Here is a 21,601-nt window from a genome sequence, read left to right on the forward strand (position 1 = left end):
ACGGAGACAGTCCTGCTCCACTCTCACCACCATAAGAACATATCTTCAAAGCTATCAGCCCAAAGAAAAAAAAAGCGGCACACCACCGCCGGGTGGGCTCGAACCTCCGGCCTTTTGGTTCACAGCCGATCGCTCTAGCCAATTGCGCCACGGAGACAGTCCTGCTCCACTCTCACCATCATCAGAACATATCTTCAAAGCTATCAGCCCAAAGAAAAAAAGCGCCGCACCACCACCGGGTGGGCTCGAACCTCCAACTTTTCGGTTAACAGCCGATCACGCTAGCCAATTGCGCCACGGAGACAGCCCTGCTCCACTCTCACCACCATCAGAACATATCTTCAAAGCTATCAGCCCACAGAAAAAAAAAGCGCCGCACAACCACCGGGTAGGCTCGAACCTCCAACTTTTCGGTCAACAGCCGATCGCGCTAGCCAATCGCACCACAGAGACAGTCCTGCTCCACTCTCACCACCATAAGAAGATAACTTCAAAGCTATCAGCCGAAAAAAAAGCGCCGCACCACCACCGGGTGGGCTCGAACCTCCAACCTTTCGGTTAACAGCCGATCGCGCTAGCCAATTGCGCCACGAAGACAGTCCTGCTACACTCTCACCACCATCAGAACATATCTTCAAAGCTATTACCGCAAAGAAAAAAGCAACACACCAATCCCGGGAGGGCTTGAAACTCAAACCTTTCGGTTAATAGCCGATCGCACTAGCCCATTGCGCCACGGAGGCAGTCTTGCTCCACTCTCACCATCATCAGAAGATATCTTCAAAGCTATCAGCGCAAAGAAAAAAAGCGCTGCACCACCACCGCGTGGGCTCGAACCTCCAACCTTTCGGTTAACAGCCGATCGCGCTAGCCCATTGCGCCACGGAGACAGTCTTGCTCCACTCTCACCACTATCAAAACATATCTTCAAAGCTATCAGCGCAAAAAAAGGAACACACCACTAACGGTAGGGCTCGAAACTCCAACCTTTCGGTCAACAGCTGATCGCGCTAGCCCATTGCGCCACGGAGACAGTCTTGCTCCCCTCTCACCACCATCAGAACATATCTTCAAAGCTATCAGCCCAAAGAAAAAAAAGCACCGCACCACCACCAGATGGGCTCGAACCTCCAACTTTTCGGTTAACAGCCGATCGCCCTAGCCAATTGCGCCACTGAGACAGTCCTGCTCCACTCTCACCACCATCAGAACATATTTTCACAGCTATCAGCCAAAAAAAAGCGCCGCACCACCACCGGGTGGGCTCGAACCTCCAACCTTTCGGTTAACAGCCGATCACGCTAGCCAATTGCCCCACGGAGACAGTCGTGCTCCACTCTCACCACCGTCAGAACAGTTCTTCAGAGCTATCACCCCAAAGAAAAAAAAGCGCCGCACCACCACCGGTCGGGATCGAACCTCCAACCTTTCGGTTAACAGCCGATCGCGCTAGCCAATAGCGCCACGGAGACAGTCGTGCTCCACTCTCACCACCATCAGAACATATCTTCAAAGCTATCAGCGCGAAGAAAAAAGCAAAACACCACTCCCGGGAGGGCTCGAAGCTCCAACTTTTCGGTTCACAGCCGATCGCGCTGGCCAATTGCGCCATGGAGACAGTCCTGCTCCACTCTCACCACAATTAAAACATATCTTCAAAGCTATCAGCCCAAAGAAAAAAAAGCGCCGCACCACCACCGGGTGGGCTCGAACCTCGAACCTTTCGGTTAACAGCAGATCGCGCTAGCCAATTGCGCCACGGAGACAATCGTGCTCCACTCTCACCACCATCAGAACATATCTTCAAAGCTATCAGCGCGAAGAAAAAAGCAAAACACCACTGCCGGGAGGGCTCGAAGCTCCAACCTTTCGGTCAACAGCCGATCGCGCTAGCCCATTGCGCCACGGAGACAGTCTTGCTCCCCTCTCACCACCATCAGAACATATCTTCAAAGCTATCAGCCCAAAGAAAAAAAAGCACCGCACCACCACCGGGTGGGCTCGAACCTCCAACCTTTCGGTTAACAGCCGATCGCGCTAGCCAATTGCGCCACGGAGACAGTCGTGCTCCACTCTCACCACCATCAGAACATATTTTCAAAGCTATCAGCGCAAAAAAAGCAAAACACCACTGCCGGGAGGGCTCGAACCTCCAACTTTTCGGTTAACAGCCGATCGCGCTGGCCACTTGCGCCACGGAGACAGTCCTGCTCCACTCTCACCTTAATTAGAACATATCTTCAAAGCTATCAGCCCAAAGAAAAAAAAGCGCCGCACCACCACCGGGTGCGATCGAACTTCCAACCTTTCGGTTAACAGCAGATCGCGCTAGCCAATTGCGCCACGGAGACAATCGTGCTCCACTCTCACCACCATCAGAACATATCTTCAAAGCTATCAGCGCAAAGAAAAAAGCAACACACCCCACCCAGGAGGGTTTGAACCTCCAACTTTTCGGTTAACAGCCGATCGCGCTAGCCAATTGCGCCACGGAGACAGTCCTGCTCTACTCTCACGACCATAAGAACATATCTTCAAAGCTATCAGCCCAAAGAAAAAAAGCGCCGCACCACCGTCGGGTGGGCTCGAAACTCCAACCTTTCGGTTAACAGCCGATCGCGCTAGCCAATTGCGCCACGGGGACAGTCCTGCTCCACTCTCACCACCATCAGAACATATCTTCAAAGCTATCAGCCCACAGAAAAAAAAGCGCCGCACCACCACGATGTGGGCTCCAACCTCCAACTTTTCGGTTAACAGCCGATCACGCTAGCCAATTGCGCCACGGGGACAGTCCTGCTCCACTCTCACCACCATCAGAACATATCTTCAAAGCTATCAGCCCACAGAAAAAAAAGCGCCGCACCACCACGAGGTGGGCTCGAACCTCCAACTTTTCGGTTAACAGCCGATCACGCTAGCCAATTGCGCCACGGGGACAGTCCGGCTCCACTCTCACCACCATCAGAACATATCTTCAAAGCTATCAGCCCACAGAAAAAAAGCGCCACACAACCACCGGGTAGGCTCGAACCTCCACCTTTTCGGTTAACAGCCGATCGCGCTAGCCAATTGCGCCACGGAGACAGTCCTGCTCCACTCTCACCACCATAAGAACATATCTTCAAAGCTATCAGCCCAAAGAAAAAAAAAGCGCCGCACCACCACCGGGTGGGCTCGAACCTCCGATCTTTTGGTTAACAGCCGATCGCGCTAGCTAATTGCTCCACGGAGACAGTCCTGCTCCACTCTCATCACCATAAAAACATACCTTCAAAGCTATCAGCCCAAAGAAAAAAAAGCGCCGCACCACCACAGGGTGGGCTCGAACCTCCAACCTTTCGGTTAACAGCTGCTTGCGCTAGCCAATTGCGCCACGGAGACAGTCCTGCTTTACTCTCACCATCATCAGAACATATCTTAAAAGCTATCAGCGCAAAGAAAAAAAGCGCTGCACCACCACCGGGTGGGCTCGAACCTCCAACCTTTCGGTTAACAGCCGATCGCGCTAGCCCATTGCGCCACGGAGACAGTCTTGCTCCACTCTCACCACCATCAGCACATATCTTCAAAGCTATCAGCGCAAAGAAAAAAGCAACACACCACTCCCGGGAGGGCTCGAAACTCCAACCTTTCGGTCAACAGCCGATAGCGCTAGCCAATTGCGCCACGGAGACAGTCCTGCTCCACTCTCACCTTAATTAGAACATATCTTCAAAGCTATCAGCCCAAAGAAAAAAAAAGCGCCGCACCACCACCGGGTGCGATCGAACTTCCAACCTTTCGGTTAACAGCAGATCGCGCTAGCCAATTGCGCTACGGAGACAATCGTGCTCCACTCTCACCACCATCAGAACATATCTTCAAAGCTATCAGCGCAAAGAAAAAAGCAACACACCCCACCCAGGAGGGTTTGAACCTCCAACTTTTCGGTTAACAGCCGATCGCGATAGCCAATTGCGCCACGGAGACAGTCCTGCTCTACTCTCACCACCATAAGAACATATCTTCAAAGCTATCAGCCCAAAGAAAAAAAGCGCCGCACCACCGTCGGGTGGGCTCGAAACTCCAACCTTTCGGTTAACAGCCGATCGCGCGAGCCAATTGCGCCACGGGGACAGTCCTGCTCCACTCTCACCACCATCAGAACATATCTTCAAAGCTATCAGCCCACAGAAAAAAAAGCGCCGCACAGCCACGATGTGGGCTCGAACCTCCAACTTTTCGGTTAACAGCCGATCACGCTAGCCAATTGCGCCACGGGGACAGTCCTGCTCCACTCTCACCACCATCAGAACATATCTTCAAAGCTATCAGCCCACAGAAAAAAAAGCGCCGCACCACCACGAGGTGGGCTCGAACCTCCAACTTTTCGGTTAACAGCCGATCACGCTATCCAATTGCGCCACGGGGACAGTCCTGCTCCACTCTCACCACCATCAGAACATATCTTCAAAGCTATCAGCCCACAGAAAAAAAGCGCCACACAACCACCGGGTAGGCTCGAACCTCCACCTTTTCGGTTAACAGCCGATCGCGCTAGCCAATTGCGCCACGGAGACAGTCCTGCTCCACTCTCACCACCATAAGAACATATCTTCAAAGCTATCAGCCCAAAGAAAAAAAAGCGCCGCACCACCACCGGGTGGGCTCGAACCTCCGACCTTTTGGTTAACAGCCGATCGCGCTAGCTAATTGCTCCACGGAGACAGTCCTGCTCCACTCTCATCACCATAAAAACATACCTTCAAAGCTATCAGCCCAAAGAAAAAAAAGCGCCGCACCACCACCGGGTGGGCTCGAACCTCCAACCTTTCGGTTAACAGCTGCTTGCGCTAGCCAATTGCGCCACGGAGACAGTCCTGCTTTACTCTCACCATCATCAGAACATATCTTAAAAGCTATCAGCGCAAAGAAAAAAAGCGCTGCACCACCACCGGGTGGGCTCGAACCTCCAACCTTTCGGTTAACAGCCGATTGCGCTAGCCCATTGCGCCACGGAGACAGTCTTGCTCCACTCTCTCCACCATCAGAACATATCTTCAAAGCTATCAGCGCAAAGAAAAAAGCAACACACCACTCCCGGGAGGGCTCGAAACTCCAACCTTTCGGTCAACAGCCGATCGCGCTAGCCAATTGCGCCACGGAGACAGTCCTGCTCCACTCTCACCACCATCAGAACATATCTTCAAAGCTATCAGCCCAAAGAAAAAAAAGCGCCATACCACCACCGGGTGGGCTCGAACCTCCGACCTTTTGGTTAACACTGCTCCACTCTCACCACCATCAGAACATACCTTCAAAGCTATCAGCCCAAAAAAAAGCGCCGCACCACCACCGGGTGGTCTCGAACCTCCAACTTTTCGGGTAACAGCCGAGCACGCTAGCCAGTTGTGCCACGGAGACAGTCCTGCTTCACTCTCACCACCATCAGAACATATCTCCAAAGCTATCAGCCCACAGAAAAAAAGCGCCGCACAACCACCTCGTAGGCTCGAACCTCCAACTTTTCGGTTAACAGCCGATCGCGCTAGCCAATTGCGCCACGGAGACAGTCCTGCTCCACTCTCACCACCATAAGAACATAGCTTCAAAGCTATCAGCCCAAAGAAAAAAAAAGCGGCACACCACCGCCGGGTGGGCTCGAACCTCCGGCCTTTTGGTTCACAGCCGATCGCTCTAGCCAATTGCGCCACGGAGACAGTCCTGCTCCACTCTCACCATCATCAGAACATATCTTCAAAGCTATCAGCCCAAAGAAAAAAAGCGCCGCACCACCACCGGGTGGGCTCGAACCTCCAACTTTTCGGTTAACAGCCGATCACGCTAGCCAATTGCGCCACGGAGACAGTCCTGCTCCACTCTCACCACCATCAGAACATATCTTCAAAGCTATCAGCCCACAGAAAAAAAAGCGCCGCACAACCACCGGGTAGGCTCGAACCTCCAACTTTTCGGTCAACAGCCGATCGCGCTAGCCAATCGCACCACAGAGACAGTCCTGCTCCACTCTCACCACCATAAGAACATATCTTCAAAGCTATCAGCCGAAAAAAAGCGCCGCACCACCACCGGGTGGGCTCGAACCTCCAACCTTTCGGTTAACAGCCGATCGCGCTAGCCAATTGCGCCACGAAGACAGTCCTGCTACACTCTCACCACCATCAGAACATATCTTCAAAGCTATTACCGCAAAGAAAAAAGCAACACACCACTCCCGGGAGGGCTTGAAACTCAAACCTTTCGGTTAATAGCCGATCGCACTAGCCCATTGCGCCACGGAGGCAGTCTTGCTCCACCCTCACCATCATCAGAAGATATCTTCAAAGCTATCAGCGCAAAGAAAAAAAGCGCTGCACCACCACCGCGTGGGCTCGAACCTCCAACCTTTCGGTTAACAGCCGATCGCGCTAGCCCATTGCGCCACGGAGACAGTCTTGCTCCACTCTCACCACTATGAAAACATATCTTCAAAGCTATCAGCGCAAAAAAAAAGGAACACACCACTAACGGGAGGGCTCGAAACTCCAACCTTTCGGTCAACAGCTGATCGCGCTAGCCCATTGCGCCACGGAGACAGTCTTGCTCCCCTCTCACCACCATCAGAACATATCTTCAAAGCTATCAGCCCAAAGAAAAAAAAGCACTGCACCACCACCAGATGGGCTCGAACCTCCAACTTTTCGGTTAACAGCCGATCGCCCTAGCCAATTGCGCCACTGAGACAGTCCTGCTCCACTCTCACCACCATCAGAACATATTTTCACAGCTATCAGAGAAAAAAAGCGCCGCACCACCACCGGGTGGGCTCGAACCTCCAACCTTTCGGTTAACAGCCAATCACGCTAGCCAATTGCCCCACGGAGACAGTCGTGCTCCACTCTCACCACCGTCAGAACAGTTCTTCAGAGCTATCACCCCAAAGAAAAAAAAAGCGCCGCACCACCACCGGTCGGGATCGAACCTCCAACCTTTCGGTTAACAGCCGATCGCGCTAGCCACTAGCGCCACGGAGACAGTCGTGCTCCACTCTCACCACCATCAGAACATATCTTCAAAGCTATCAGCGCGAAGAAAAAAGCAAAACACCACTCCCGGGAGGGCTCGAAGCTCCAACTTTTCGGTTCACAGCCGATCGCGCTGGCCAATTGCGCCATGGAGACAGTCCTGCTCCACTCTCACCACAATTAAAACATATCTTCAAAGCTATCAGCCCAAAGAAAAAAAAGCGCCGCACCACCACCTGGTGGGCTCGAACCTCGAACCTTTCGGTTAACAGCAGATCGCGCTAGCCAATTGCGCCACGGAGACAATCGTGCTCCACTCTCACCACCATCAGAACATATTTTCGAAGCTATCAGCGCAAAGAAAAAAGCAACACACCCCACCCGGGAGGGCTCGAACCTCCAACGTTTCGGTTAACAGCGGATCGCGCTAACCAATTGCCCCACGGGGACCGTCCTGCTCCACTCTCACCACCGTCAGACCATTTCTTCAGAGCTATCACCCCAAAGAAAAAAAAAGCGCCGCACCACCAACGGGTGGGCTCGAACCTCCAACCTTTCGGTTAACAGCCGATCGCGCTAGCCCATCGCGCCATGGAGACAGTCCTGCTCCACTCTCACCACCATCAGAACATATCTTCAAAGCTATCAGCCCACAGAAAAAAAAGCGCCGCACCACCGCCGGGTGGGCTCGCAACTCCAACCTTTCGGTTAACAGCCGATCGCCCTAGCCAATTGCGCCACTGAGACAGTCCTGCTCCACTCTCACCACCATCAGAACATATTTTCACAGCTATCAGCCCAAAGAAAAAAAGCGCCATACCACCACCACGTGGGCTCGAACCTCCGACCTTTTGGTTAACAGCCGATCGCGCTAGCCAATTGCGCCATGGAGACAGTCCTGCTCCACTCTCACCACCATCAGAACATATTTTCACAGCTATCAGCCCAAAGAAAAAAAGCGCCATACCACCACCACGTGGGCTCGAACCTCCGACCTTTTGGTTAACAGCCGATCGCGCTAGCCAATTGCGCCATGGAGACAGTCCTGCTCCACTCTCACCACCATCAGAACTTATCTTCAAAGCTATCAGCCCAAAGAAAAAAAAGCGCCGCAACACCACGAGGCGGGCTCGAACCTCCAACTTTTCGGTTAACAGCCGATCACGCTAGCCAATTGCGCCATGGAGACAGTCATGCTCCACTCTCACCACCATCAGAACATATCTTCAAAGCTATCAGCCCACAGAAACAAAAGCGCCACACAACCACAGGGTAGGCTCGAACCTCCAACTTTTCGGTTAACAGCCGATCGCGCTAGCAATTTGCGCCACGGAGACAGTCCTGCTCCACTCTCACCACCATAAGAACATATCTTCAAAGCTATCAGCCCAAAGAAAAAAAGCGCCGCACCACCACCGGGTGGGCTCGAACCTCCGACCTTTTGGTTAACAGCGAATCGCTCTAGCCAATTGCGCCACGGAGACAGTCCTCTTCCAATCTCACCACCATCAGAACATATATTCAAAGCTATCATCCCAAAGAAAAAAAAGCGCCGCACCACCACCGGGTGGGCTCGAACCTCCAACTTTTTGGTTAACAGCCGATCACGCTAGCCAATTACGCCACGGAGACAGTCCTGCTCCACTCTCACCACCATCAGAACATATCTTCAAAGCTATCAGCCCACATAAAAAAAAGCGCCACACAACCACCGGGTAGGCTCGAACCTCCAACTTTTCGGTTAACAGCCGATCGCGCTAGCCAATTGCGCCACGGAGACAGTCCAGCTCCACTCTCACCACCGTAAGAACATATCTTCAAAGCTATCAGCCCAAAAAAAAGCGCCGCACCACCACCGGGTGGGCTCGAACCTCCAACCTTTCGGTTAACAGCCGATCACGCCTGCCAATTACCCCACGGAGACGGTCGTGCTCCACTCTCACCACCGTCACAACAGTTCTTCAGAGCTATCACCCCAAAGAAAAAAAAAAGCGCCGCACCAGCACCGGTTGGGCTCGAACCTCCAACCTTTCGGTTAACAGCCGATCGCGCTAGCCAATTGCGCCACGAAGACAGTCCTGCTCCACTCTCACCACCATCAGAACATATCTTCAAAGCTATTACCGTAAAGAAAAAAGCAACACACCACTCCCGGGAGGGCTCGAAACTCAAACCTTTTGGTTAACAGCCGATCGCGCTAGCCCATTGCGCCACGGAGGCAGTCTTGCTCCACTCTCACCATCATCAGAACATATCTTCGAAGCTATCAGCGCAAAGAAAAAAAGCGCTGCACCACCACTGCGTGGGCTCGAATGTCCAACCTTTCGGTTAGCAGCCGATCGCGCGAGCCCATTGCGCCACGGAGACAGTCTTGCTCCACTCTCACCACCATCAGAACATATCTTCAAAGCTATCAGCCCAAAGAAAAAAAGCACCGCACCACCACCGGATGGGCTCGAACCTCCAACCTTTCGGTTAACAGCCGATCGCGCTAGCCAATTGCGCCACGGAGACAGTCGTGCTCCACTCTGACCACCATCAGAACATATCTTCAAAGCTATCAGCGCAAAGAAGAAAGCAAAACACCACTCCCGGGAGGGCTCGAACCTCAAACTTTTCAGTTTACAGCCGATCGCGCTGGCCAATTGCGCCACGGAGACAGTCCTGCTCCACTCTCACCACAATTAGAACATATCTTCAAAGCTATCAGCCCAAAGAAAAAAAAGCGCCGCACCACCACCGGGTGGGCTCGAACCTCCAACCTTTCGGTTAACAGCAGATCGCGCTAGCCAATTGCGCCACGGAGACAATCGTGCTCCACTCTCACCACCATAAGAACATATCTTCAAAGCTATCAGCGCAAAGAAAAAAGCAACACACCCCACCCGGGAGGGCTCGATCCTCCAACTTTTCGGTTAACTGCCGATCGCGCTAGTCAATTGCGCCACGGGGACCGTCCTGCTCCACTCTCACCACCGTCAGACCATTTCTTCAGAGCTATCACCCCAAAGAAAAAAAAAGCGCCGCACCACCACCGGGTGGGCTCGAACCTCCAACCTTTCGGTTAACTGCCGATCGCGCTAGCCAATTGTGCCACGGAGACAGTCCTGCTCTACTCTCACCACCATCAGAACATATCTTCAAAGCTATCAGCCCAGAGAAAAAAAAGCGCCGCACCACCGCCGGGTGGGCTGGAAACTCCAACCTTTCGGTTAACAGCCGATCGCGCTAGCCAATTGCGCCACGGAGACAGTCCTGCTCCACTCTCACCACCATCAGAACATATCTTCAAAGCTATCAACCAAAAGAAAAAAAAGCGCCATACCACCACCGGGTGGGCTCGAACCTCCGACCTTTTGGTTAACAGCCGATCGCACTAGCCAATTGCGCCATGGAGACAGTCCTGCTCCACTCTCACCACCATCAGAACATATCTTCAAAGCTATCAGCACAAAGAAAAAAGCAACACACCTCTCCCGAGAGGGCTCGAAACTCCAGACTTTCGGTTAACAGCCGATTGCGCTAGCCAATTGCGCCACGGAGACAGTCCTGCTCTACTCTCACCACCATCAGAACATATCTTCAAAGCTATCAGCCCAAAGAAAAAAAAGCGCCGCACCACCGCCAAGTGGGCTCGAAACTCCAACCTGTCGGTTAACAGCCGATCGACCTAGCCAATTGCGCCACAGAGACAGTCCTGCTCCACTCTCACCACCATCAGAACATATTTTCAAAGCTATCAGCCCAAAGAAAAAAAGCGCCATACCACCACCGCGTGGGCTCAAACCTCCGACCTTTTGGTTAACAGCCGATCGCGCTAGCCAATTGCGCCACGGAGACAGTCCTGCTCCACTCTCACCACCATCAGAACATATCTTCAAAGCTATCAGCCCACAGAAAAAAAAGCGCCGCACAAACACCGGGTAGGCTCCAACCTCCAACTTTTCGGTTAAAAGCCGATCGCGCTAGCCAATTGCGCCACGGAGACAGTCCTGCTCCACTCTCACCACCATAAGAACATATCTTCAAAGCTATCAGCCCAAAGAAAAAAAAGCGCCGCACCACCACCGGGTGGGCTCGAACCTCCGACCTTTTGGTTAACAGCCGATCGCTCTAGCCAATGGCGCCACGGAGACAGTCCTGCTCCATTCTCACCACCATCAGAACATATATTCAAAGCTATCAGCCCAAAGAAAAAAAAGCGCCGCACCACCACCGGGTGGGCTCGAACCTCCAACTTTTCGGTTAATAGCCGATCACGCTAGCCAATTACGCCACGGAGACGGTCCTGCTCCACTCTCACCACCATCAGAACATATATTCAAAGCTATCAGCTCACAGAAAAAAAAGCGCCGCACAACCACCGGGTAGGCTCGAACCTCCAACTTTTCAGTTAACAGCCGATCGCGCTAGCCAGTTGCGCCACGGAGACAGTCCTGCTCCACTCTCACCACCGTAAGAACATATCTTCAAAGCTATCAGCCAAAAAAAAGCGCCGCACCACCACCGGGTGGGCTCGCACCTCCAACCTTTCGGTTAACAGCCGATCACGCTAGCCAATTGCCCCACGGAGACAGTCGTGCTCCACTCTCACCACCGTCAGAACAGTTCTTCAAAGCTATCACCCCAAAGAAAAAAAAAGCGCCGCACCACCACCGGTCGGGATCGAACCTCCAACCTTTCGGTTAACAGCCGATCGCGCTAGCCAATTGCGCCACGAAGACAGTCTTGCTCCACTCTCACCGCCATCAGAACATATCTTCAAAGCTATCAGCGCAAAGAAAAAAGCAACACACCACTAACAGGAGGGCTCGAACCTCAAACTTTTCGGTTTACAGCCGATCGCGCTGGCCAATTGCGCCACGGAGACAGTCCTGCTCCACTCTCACCACAATTAGAACATATCTTCAAAGCTATCAGCCCAAAGAAAAAAAAGCGCCGCACCACCACCGGGTGGGCTCGAACCTCCAACCTTTCGTTTAACAGCCGATCGCGCTAGCCAATTGCGCCACGGAGACAATCGTGCTCTACTCTCACCACCATCAGAACATATCTTCAAAGCTATCAGCGCAAAGAAAAAAGCAACACACCCCACCCGGGAGGGCTCGAACCTCCAACTTTTCGGTTAACAGCCGATCGCGCTAGCCAATTGCGCCACGGGGACCGTCCTGCTCCACTCTCACCACCGTCAGACCATTTCTTCAGAGCTATCACCCCAAAGAAAAAAAGTGCCGCACCACCACCGGGTGGGCTCGAACCTCCGACCTTTCGGTTAACAGCCGATCGCGCTAGCCAATTGCGCCACGGAAACAGTCCTGCTCTACTCTCACCACCATATGAACATATCTTCAAAGCTATCAGCCCAAAGAAAAAAAAGCGTTGCACCACCGCCGGGTGGGCTCGAAACTCCAACCTTTCGGTTAACAGCCCATCGCGCTAGCCAATTGCGCCACGAAGACAGTCCTGCTCCACTCTCACCACCATCAGAACATATCTTCAAAGCTATCAGCCCAAAGAAAAAAAAGCGCCGCACCACCACCGGGTGGGCTCGAACCTCCGACCTTTTGGTTAACAGCCGATCGTGCTAGCCAATTGCGCCGTGGAGACAGTCCTGCTCCACTCTCACCACCATCAGAACATATCTTCAAAGCTATCAGCACAAAGAAAAAAGCAACACACCTCTCCCGAGAGGGCTCGAAACTCCAACCTTTCGGTTAACAGCCAATCGCGCTAGCCAATTGCGCCACGGAGACAGTCCTGCTCTACTCTCACCACCATCAGAACATATCTTCAAAGCTATCAGCCCAAAGAAAAAAAAGCGCCGCACCACCGCCGGGTGGGCTCGAAACTCCAACTTTTCGGTTAACAGCCGATCACGCTAGCCAATTGCGCCATGGAGACAGTCATGCTCCACTCTCGCGACCATCAGAACATATCTTCAAAGCTATCAGCCCACAGAGAAAAAAGCGCCGCACAACCACCGGGTAGGCTCGAACCTCCAACTTTTCGGTTAACAGCCGATCGCGCTAGCCAATTGCGCCACGGAGACAGTCCTGTTCCACTCTCACCACCATAAGAACATATCTTCAAAGCTATCAGCCCAAAGAAAAAAAAGCGCCGCACCACCACCGGGTGGGCTCGAACCTCCGACCTTTTGGTTAACAGCTGATCGCGCTAGCCAATTGCGCTACGGAGACAGTCCTGCTCCACCCTCACCACCATAAGAACATATCTTCAAAGCTATCAGCCCAAAGAAAAAAAAGCGCCGCACCACCATCGGGTGGGCTCGAACATCCAACCTTTCGGTTAACAGCCGATCGCGCTAGCCAATTGCCCCACGGAGACAGTCGTGTTCCACTCTCACCACGGTCAGAACATTTCTTCAGAGCTATCACCCCAAAGAAAAAAAAGTGCCGCACCACCACCGGGTGGGCTCGAACCTCCAACATTTCGGTTAACAGCCGATCGCGCTAGCCAATTGCGCCACGAAGACAGTCCTGGTCCACTCTCACCACCATCAGAACATATCTTCAAAGCTATTACCGCAAAGAAAAAAGCAACACACCACTCCCGGGAGGGCTCAAAACTCGAACCTTTCGGTTAAAAGGCGATCGCGCTAGCCCATTGCGCCACGGAGGCAGTCTTGCTCCACTCTCACCATCATCAGAACATATCTTCAAAGCTATCAGCCCAAAGAAAAAAAGGCGCCGCCCCACCACCGGGTGGGCTCGAACCTCCGACTTTTCGGTTAACAGCCGATCACGCTAGCCAATTGCGCCACGGACACAGTCCTGCTCTACTCTCACCACCATCAGAACATATCTTCAAAGCTATCAGCCCACAGAAAAAAAAGCGCCGCACCACCACCGGGTGGGCTCCAATCTCCAACCTTTCGGTTAACAGCCGATCGCGCAAGCCAATTGCGCCATGGAGACAGTCCTGCTCCACTCTCACCACCATCACAACATATCTTCAAAGCTATCAGCCCAAAGAAAAAAAAGCACCGCACCACAACCGGAGGGCTCGAACCTCCAACCTTTCGGTTAACAGCCAATCGCGCCAGCCAATTGCCCCACGGAGACAGTACTGCTCCACTCTCACCACCATCAGAAAATATCTTCAAAGCTATCAGCACAAAGAAAAAAAAGCGCCCCACCATCACCGGGTGGGCTCGAACTTCCAACCTTTCGGTTAACAGCCGATCGCGCTAGCCAACTGCGCCACGGAGACAGTCGTGCTCCACTCTCACCACCATCAGAACATATCTTCAAAGCTATCAGCGCAAAGAAAAAAGCAACACACCACTCCAGGGAGGGCTCGAAACTACAACCTTTCGGTCAACAGCCGATCGCGCTAGCCCATTGCGCCACGGAGACAGTCTTGCTCATCTCTCGCTACCATCAGATCATATCATCAAAGCTATCAGCCCAAAGAAAAAAAAGCACCGCACCACCACCGGGTGGGCTCGAACCTCCAACTTTTCGGTTAACAGCCGATCGCGCTAGCCAATTGCGCCACGGAGACAGTCTTGCTCCACTCTCACCACCATCAGAAAATATCTTCAAAGCTATCATCGCAAAGAAAAAAGCAACACACCACTCCCGGGAGGGCTCGAAACTCCAACCTTTCGGTCAACAGCCGATCGCGCTAGCCCATTGCGCCACGGAGACAGTCTTGCTCATCTCTCACCACCATCACATCATATCGTCAAAGCTATCAGCGCAAAGAAAAAAAAGCGCCGCACCACCATCGGGTGGGCTCGAACCTCCAACCTTTCGGTTAACAGCCGATCGCGCAAGCCAATTTCGCCATAGAGGCAGTCCTGCTCCACTCTCACCACCATCAGAACATATCTTCAAAGGTATCAGCCCAAAGAAAAAAAAGCGCCGCACCACCACTGGGTGGGCTCGAACCTCCGACTTTTCGGTTAACAGCCGATCGCGCTAGCCAATTGCGCCACGGAGACAGTCCTGCTCCACTCTCACCACCATCAGAACATATCTTCAAAGCTATCAGCCCAAAGAAAAAAAACCACCGCACCACCACCGGGTGGGCTCGAACCTCCAAGCTTTCGGTTAACAGCCAATCGCGCTAGCCAATTGCGCCACGGAGACAGTCCTGCTCCACTCTCACCACAATTAAAACATATCTTCAAAGCTATCAGCCCAAAGAAAAAAAAGCGCCGCACCACCACCGGGTGGGCTCGAACCTCCAACCTTTCGTTTAACAGCCGATCGCGCTAGCCAATTGCGCCACGGAGACAATCGTGCTCCACTGTCACCACCATCAGAACATATCTTCAAAGCTATCAGCCCAAAGAAAAAAAAGCGCCGCACCACCGCCGGGTGGGCTCGAAACTCCAACCTTTCGGTTAACAGCCGATCGCGCTAGCCAATTGCGCCACGGAGACAGTCCTGCTTCACTCTCACCACCATCAGAACATATCTTCAAAGCTATCAGCCCAAAGAAAAAAAAGCGCCGCACCACCACCGGGTGGGCTCGAACCTCCGACCTTTTGGTTAACAGCCGATCGTGCTAGCCAATTGCGCCATGGAGACAGTCCTGCTCCACTCTCACCAGCATCAGAACATATCTTCAAAGCTATCAGCACAAAGAAAAAAGCAACACACCTCTCCCGAGAGGGCTCGAAACTCCAACCTTTCGGTTAACAGCCGATCGCGCTAGCCAATTGCGCCACGGAGACAGTCCTGCTCTACTCTCACCACCATCAGAACATATCTTCAAAGCTATCAGCCCAAAGAAAAAAAAGCGCCGCACCACCGCCGGGTGGGCTCGAAACTCCAACTTTTCGGTTAACAGCCGATCACGCTAGCCAATTGCGCCATGGAGACAGTCATGCTCCACTCTCGCCACCATCAGAACATATCTTCAAAGCTATCAGCCCACAGAGAAAAAAGCGCCGCACAACCACCGGGTAGGCTCGAACCTCCAACTTTTCGGTTAACAGCCGATCGCGCTAGCCAATTGCGCCACGGAGACAGTCCTGTTCCACTCTCACCACCATAAGAACATATCTTCAAAGCTATCAGCCCAAAGAAAAAAAAGCGCCGAACCACCACCGGGTGGGCTCGAACCTCCGACCTTTTGGTTAACAGCTGATCGCGCTAGCCAATTGCGCTACGGAGACAGTCCTGCTCCACCCTCACCACCATAAGAACATATCTTCAAAGCTATCAGCCCAAAGAAAAAAAAGCGCCGCACCACCATCGGGTGGGCTCGAACATCCAACCTTTCGGTTAACAGCCGATCGCGCTAGCCAATTGCCCCACGGAGACAGTCGTGTTCCACTCTCACCACGGTCAGAACATTTCTTCAGAGCTATCACCCCAAAGAAAAAAAAGTGCCGCACCACCACCGGGTGGGCTCGAACCTCCAACATTTCGGTTAACAGCCGATCGCGCTAGCCAATTGCGCCACGAAGACAGTCCTGGTCCACTCTCACCACCATCAGAACATATCTTCAAAGCTATTACCGCAAAGAAAAAAGCAACACACCACTCCCGGGAGGGCTCAAAACTCGAACCTTTCGGTTAAAAGGCGATCGCGCTAGCCCATTGCGCCACGGAGGCAGTCTTGCTCCACTCTCACCATCATCAGAACATATCTTCAAAGCTATCAGCCCAAAGAAAAAAAGGCGCCGCACCACCACCGGGTGGGCTCGAACCTCCGACTTTTCGGTTAACAGCCGATCACGCTAGCCAATTGCGCCACGGACACAGTCCTGCTCTACTCTCACCACCATCAGAACATATCTTCAAAGCTATCAGCCCACAGAAAAAAAAGCGCCGCACCACCACCGGGTGGGCTCCAATCTCCAACCTTTCGGTTAACAGCCGATCGCGCAAGCCAATTGCGCCATGGAGACAGTCCTGCTCCACTCTCACCACCATCACAACATATCTTCAAAGCTATCAGCCCAAAGAAAAAAAAGCACCGCACCACAACCGGAGGGCTCGAACCTCCAACCTTTCGGTTAACAGCCAATCGCGCCAGCCAATTGCGCCACGGAGACAGTCCTGCTCCACTCTCACCACCATCAGAAAATATCTTCAAAGCTATCAGCACAAAGAAAAAAAAGCGCCCCACCATCACCGGGTGGGCTCGAACTTCCAACCTTTCGGTTAACAGCCGATCGCGCTAGCCAACTGCGCCACGGAGACAGTCGTGCTCCACTCTCACCACCATCAGAACATATCTTCAAAGCTATCAGCGCAAAGAAAAAAGCAACACACCACTCCAGGGAGGGCTCGAAACTACAACCTTTCGGTCAACAGCCGATCGCGCTAGCCCATTGCGCCACGGAGACAGTCTTGCTCATCTCTCGCTACCATCAGATCATATCATCAAAGCTATCAGCCCAAAGAAAAAAAAGCACCGCACCACCACCGGGTGGGCTCGAACCTCCAACTTTTCGGTTAACAGCCGATCGCGCTAGCCAGTTGCGCCACGGAGACAGTCTTGCTCCACTCTCACCACCATCAGAAAATATCTTCAAAGCTATCATCGCAAAGAAAAAAGCAACACACCACTCCCGGGAGGGCTCGAAACTCCAACCTTTCGGTCAACAGCCGATCGCGCTAGCCCATTGCGCCACGGAGACAGTCTTGCTCATCTCTCACCACCATCAGATCATATCGTCAAAGCTATCAGCGCAAAGAAAAAAAAGCGCCGCACCACCATCGGGTGGGCTCGAACCTCCGACTTTTCGGTTAACAGCCGATCGCGCTAGCCAATTGCGCCACGGAGACAGTCCTGCTCCACTCTCACCACCATCAGAACATATCTTCAAAGCTATCAGCCCAAAGAAAAAAAAGCGCCGCACCACCACCGGGTGGGCTCGAACCTCCGAGCTTTCGGTTAACAGCCAATCGCGCTAGCCAATTGCGCAGCGGAGACAGTCCTGCTCCACTCTCACCACCATCAGAACATATCTTCAAAGCTATCAGCACAAAGAAAAAAAGCGCCGCACCACCACCGGGTGGGCTCCAACCTCCAACCTTTCGGTTAACAGCCGATAGCGCTAGCCAACTGCGCCACGGAGACAGTCGTGCTCCACTGTCACCACCATCAGAACATATCTTCAAAGCTATCAGCCCAAAGAGAAAAAAGCGCCGCACCACCGCCGGGTGGGCTCGAAACTCCAACCTTTCGGTTAACAGCCGATCGCGCTAGCCAATTGCGCCACGGAGACAGTCCTGCTTCACTCTCACCACCATCAGAACATATCTTCAAAGCTATCAGCCCAAAGAAAAAAAAGCGCCGCACCACCACCGGGTGGGCTCCAACCTCCAACCTTTCGGTTAACAGCCGATCGCGCAAGCCAATTGCGCCATGGAGACAGTCCTGCTCAACTCTCACCACCATCACAACATATCTTCAAAGCTATCAGCCCGAAGAAAAAAAAGCACCGCACCACAACCGGGTGGCTCGAACCTCCAACCTTTCGGTTAACAGCCAATCGCGCCAGCCAATTGCGCCACGGAGACAGTCCTGCTCCACTCTCACCACCATCAGAACATATCTTCAAAGCTATCAGCCCACAGAAAAAAAAGCGCCGCACAAACACCGGGTAGGCTCCAACCTCCAACTTTTCGGTTAAAAGCCGATCGCGCTAGCCAATTGCGCCACGGAGACAGTCCTGCTCCACTCTCACCACCATAAGAACATATCTTCAAAGCTATCAGCCCAAAAAAAAAAGCGCAGCACCACCACCGGGTGGGCTCGAACCTCCGACCTTTTGGTTAACAGCCGATCGCTCTAGCCAATGGCGCCACGGAGACAGTCCTGCTCCATTCTCACCACCATCAGAACATATATTCAAAGCTATCAGCCCAAAGAAAAAAAAGCGCCGCACCACCACTGGGTGGGCTCGAACCTCCAACTTTTCGGTTAATAGCAGATCACGCTAGCCAATTACGCCACGGAGACGGTCCTGCTCCACTCTCACCACCATCAGAAAATATATTCAAAGCTATCAGCTCACAGAAAAAAAAGCGCCGCACAACCACCGGGTAGGCTCGAACCTCCAGCTTTTCAGTTAACAGCCGATCGCGCTAGCCAATTGCGCCACGGAGACAGTCCTGCTCCACTCTCACCACCGTAAGAACATATCTTCAAAGCTATCAGCCAAAAAAAAAGCGCCGCACCACCACCGGGTGGGCTCGAACCTCCAACCTTTCGGTTAACAGCCGATCACGCTAGCCAATTGCCCCACGGAGACAGTCGTGCTCCACTCTCACCACTCGCAGAACAGTTCTTCAGAGCTATCACCCCAAAGAAAAAAAAGCGCCGCACCACCAGCGGTCGGGATCGAACCTCCAACCTTTCGGTTAACAGCCGATCGCGCTAGCCAATTGCGCCACGAAGACAGTCTTGCTCCACTCTCACCACCACCAGAACATATCTTCAAAGCTATCAGCGCAAAGAAAAAAGCAACACACCACTAACGGGAGGGCTCGAACCTCAAACTTTTCGGTTTACAGCCAATCGCGCTGGCCAATTGCGCCACGGAGACAGTCCTGCTCCACTCTCACCACAATTAGAACATATCTTCAAAGCTATCAGCCCAAAGAAAAAAAAGCGCCGCACCACCACCGGGTGGGCTCGAACCTCCAACCTTTCGTTTAACAGCCGATCGCGCTAGCCAATTGCGCCACGGAGACAATCGTGCTCCACTCTCACCACCATCAGAACATATCTTCAAAGCTATCAGCGCAAAGAAAAAAGCAACACACCCCACCCCGGAGGGCTCGAACCTCCAACTTTTCGGTTAACAGCCGATCTCGCTAGCCAATTGCGCCACGGGGACCGTCCTGCTCCACTCTCACCACCGTCAGACCATTTCTTCAGAGCTATCACCCCAAAGAAAAAAAGTGCCGCACCACCACCGGGTGGGCTCGAACCTCCGACCTTTCGGTTAACAGCCGATCGCGCTAGCCAATTGCGCCACGGAAACAGTCCTGCTCTACTCTCACCACCATATGAACATATCTTCAAAGCTATCAGCCCAAAGAAAAAAAAGCGTTGCACCACCGCCGGGTGGGCTCGAAACTCCAACCTTTCGGTTAACAGCCCATCGCGCTAGCCAATTGCGCCACGAAGACAGTCCTGCTCCACTCTCACCACCATCAGAACATATCTTCAAAGCTATCAGCCCAAAGAAAAAAAAGCGCCGCACCACCACCGACTGGGCTCGAACCTCCGACCTTTTGGTTAACAGCCGATCGTGCTAGCCAATTGCGCCATGGAGACAGTCCTGCTCCACTCTCACCACCATCAGAACATATCTTCAAAGCTATCAGCACAAAGAAAAAAGCAACACACCTCTCCCGAGAGGGCTCGAAACTCCAACCTTTCGGTTAACAGCCGATCGCGCTAGCCAATTGCGCCACGGAGACAGTCCTGCTCTACTCTCACCACCCTCAGAACATATCTTCAAAGCTATCAGCCCAAAGAAAAAAAAGCGCCGCACCACCGCCGGGTGGGTTCGAAACTCCAACTTTTCGGTTAACAGCCGATCACGCTACCCAATTGCGCCACGGACCCAGTCCTGCTCTACTCTCACCACCATCAGAACATATCTTCAAAGCTATCAGCCCACAGAAAAAAAAGCGCCGCACCACCACCGGGTGGGCTCCAATCTCCAACCTTTCGGTTAACAGCCGATCGCGCAAGCCAATTGCGCCATGGAGACAGTCCTGCTCCACTCTCACCACCATCACAACATATCTTCAAAGCTATCAGCCCAAAGAAAAAAAAGCACCGCACCACAACCGGAGGGCTCTAACCTCCAACCTTTCGGTTAACAGCCAATCGCGCCAGCCAATTGCGCCACGGAGACAGTCCTGCTCCACTCTCACCACCATCAGAAAATATCTTCAAAGCTATCAGCACAAAGAAAAAAAAGCGCCCCACCATCACAGGGTGGGCTCGAACTTCCAACCTTTCGGTTAACAGCCGATCGCGCTAGCCAACTGCGCCACGGAGACAGTCGTGCTCCACTCTCACCACCATCAGAACATATCTTCAAAGCTATCAGCGCAAAGAAAAAAGCAACACACCACTCCAGGGAGGGCTCGAAACTACAACCTTTCGGTCAACAGCCGATCGCGCTAGCCCATTGCGCCACGGAGACAGTCTTGCTCATCTCTCGCTACCATCAGATCATATCATCAAAGCTATCAGCCCAAAGAAAAAAAAGCACCGCACCACCACCGGGTGGGCTCGAACCTCCAACTTTTCGGTTAACAGCCGATCGCGCTAGCCAATTGCGCCACGGAGACAGTCTTGCTCCACTCTCACCACCATCAGAAAACATCTTCAAAGCTATCATCCCAAAGAAAAAAGCAACACACCACTCCCGGGAGGGCTCGAAACTCCAACCTTTCGGTCAACAGCCGATCGCGCTAGCCCATTGCGCCACGGAGACAGTCTTGCTCATCTCTCACCACCATCAGATCATATCGTCAAAGCTATCAGCGCAAAGAAAAAAAAGCGCCGCACCACCATCGGGTGGGCTCGAACCTCCAACCTTTCGGTTAACAGCCGATCGCGCAAGCCAATTTCGCCATAGA

Source organism: Rhipicephalus microplus, chromosome 3 (assembly GCF_043290135.1).
Source record: "Rhipicephalus microplus isolate Deutch F79 chromosome 3, USDA_Rmic, whole genome shotgun sequence".
NCBI classification, from domain to species: Eukaryota; Metazoa; Arthropoda; class Arachnida; order Ixodida; family Ixodidae; genus Rhipicephalus; species Rhipicephalus microplus.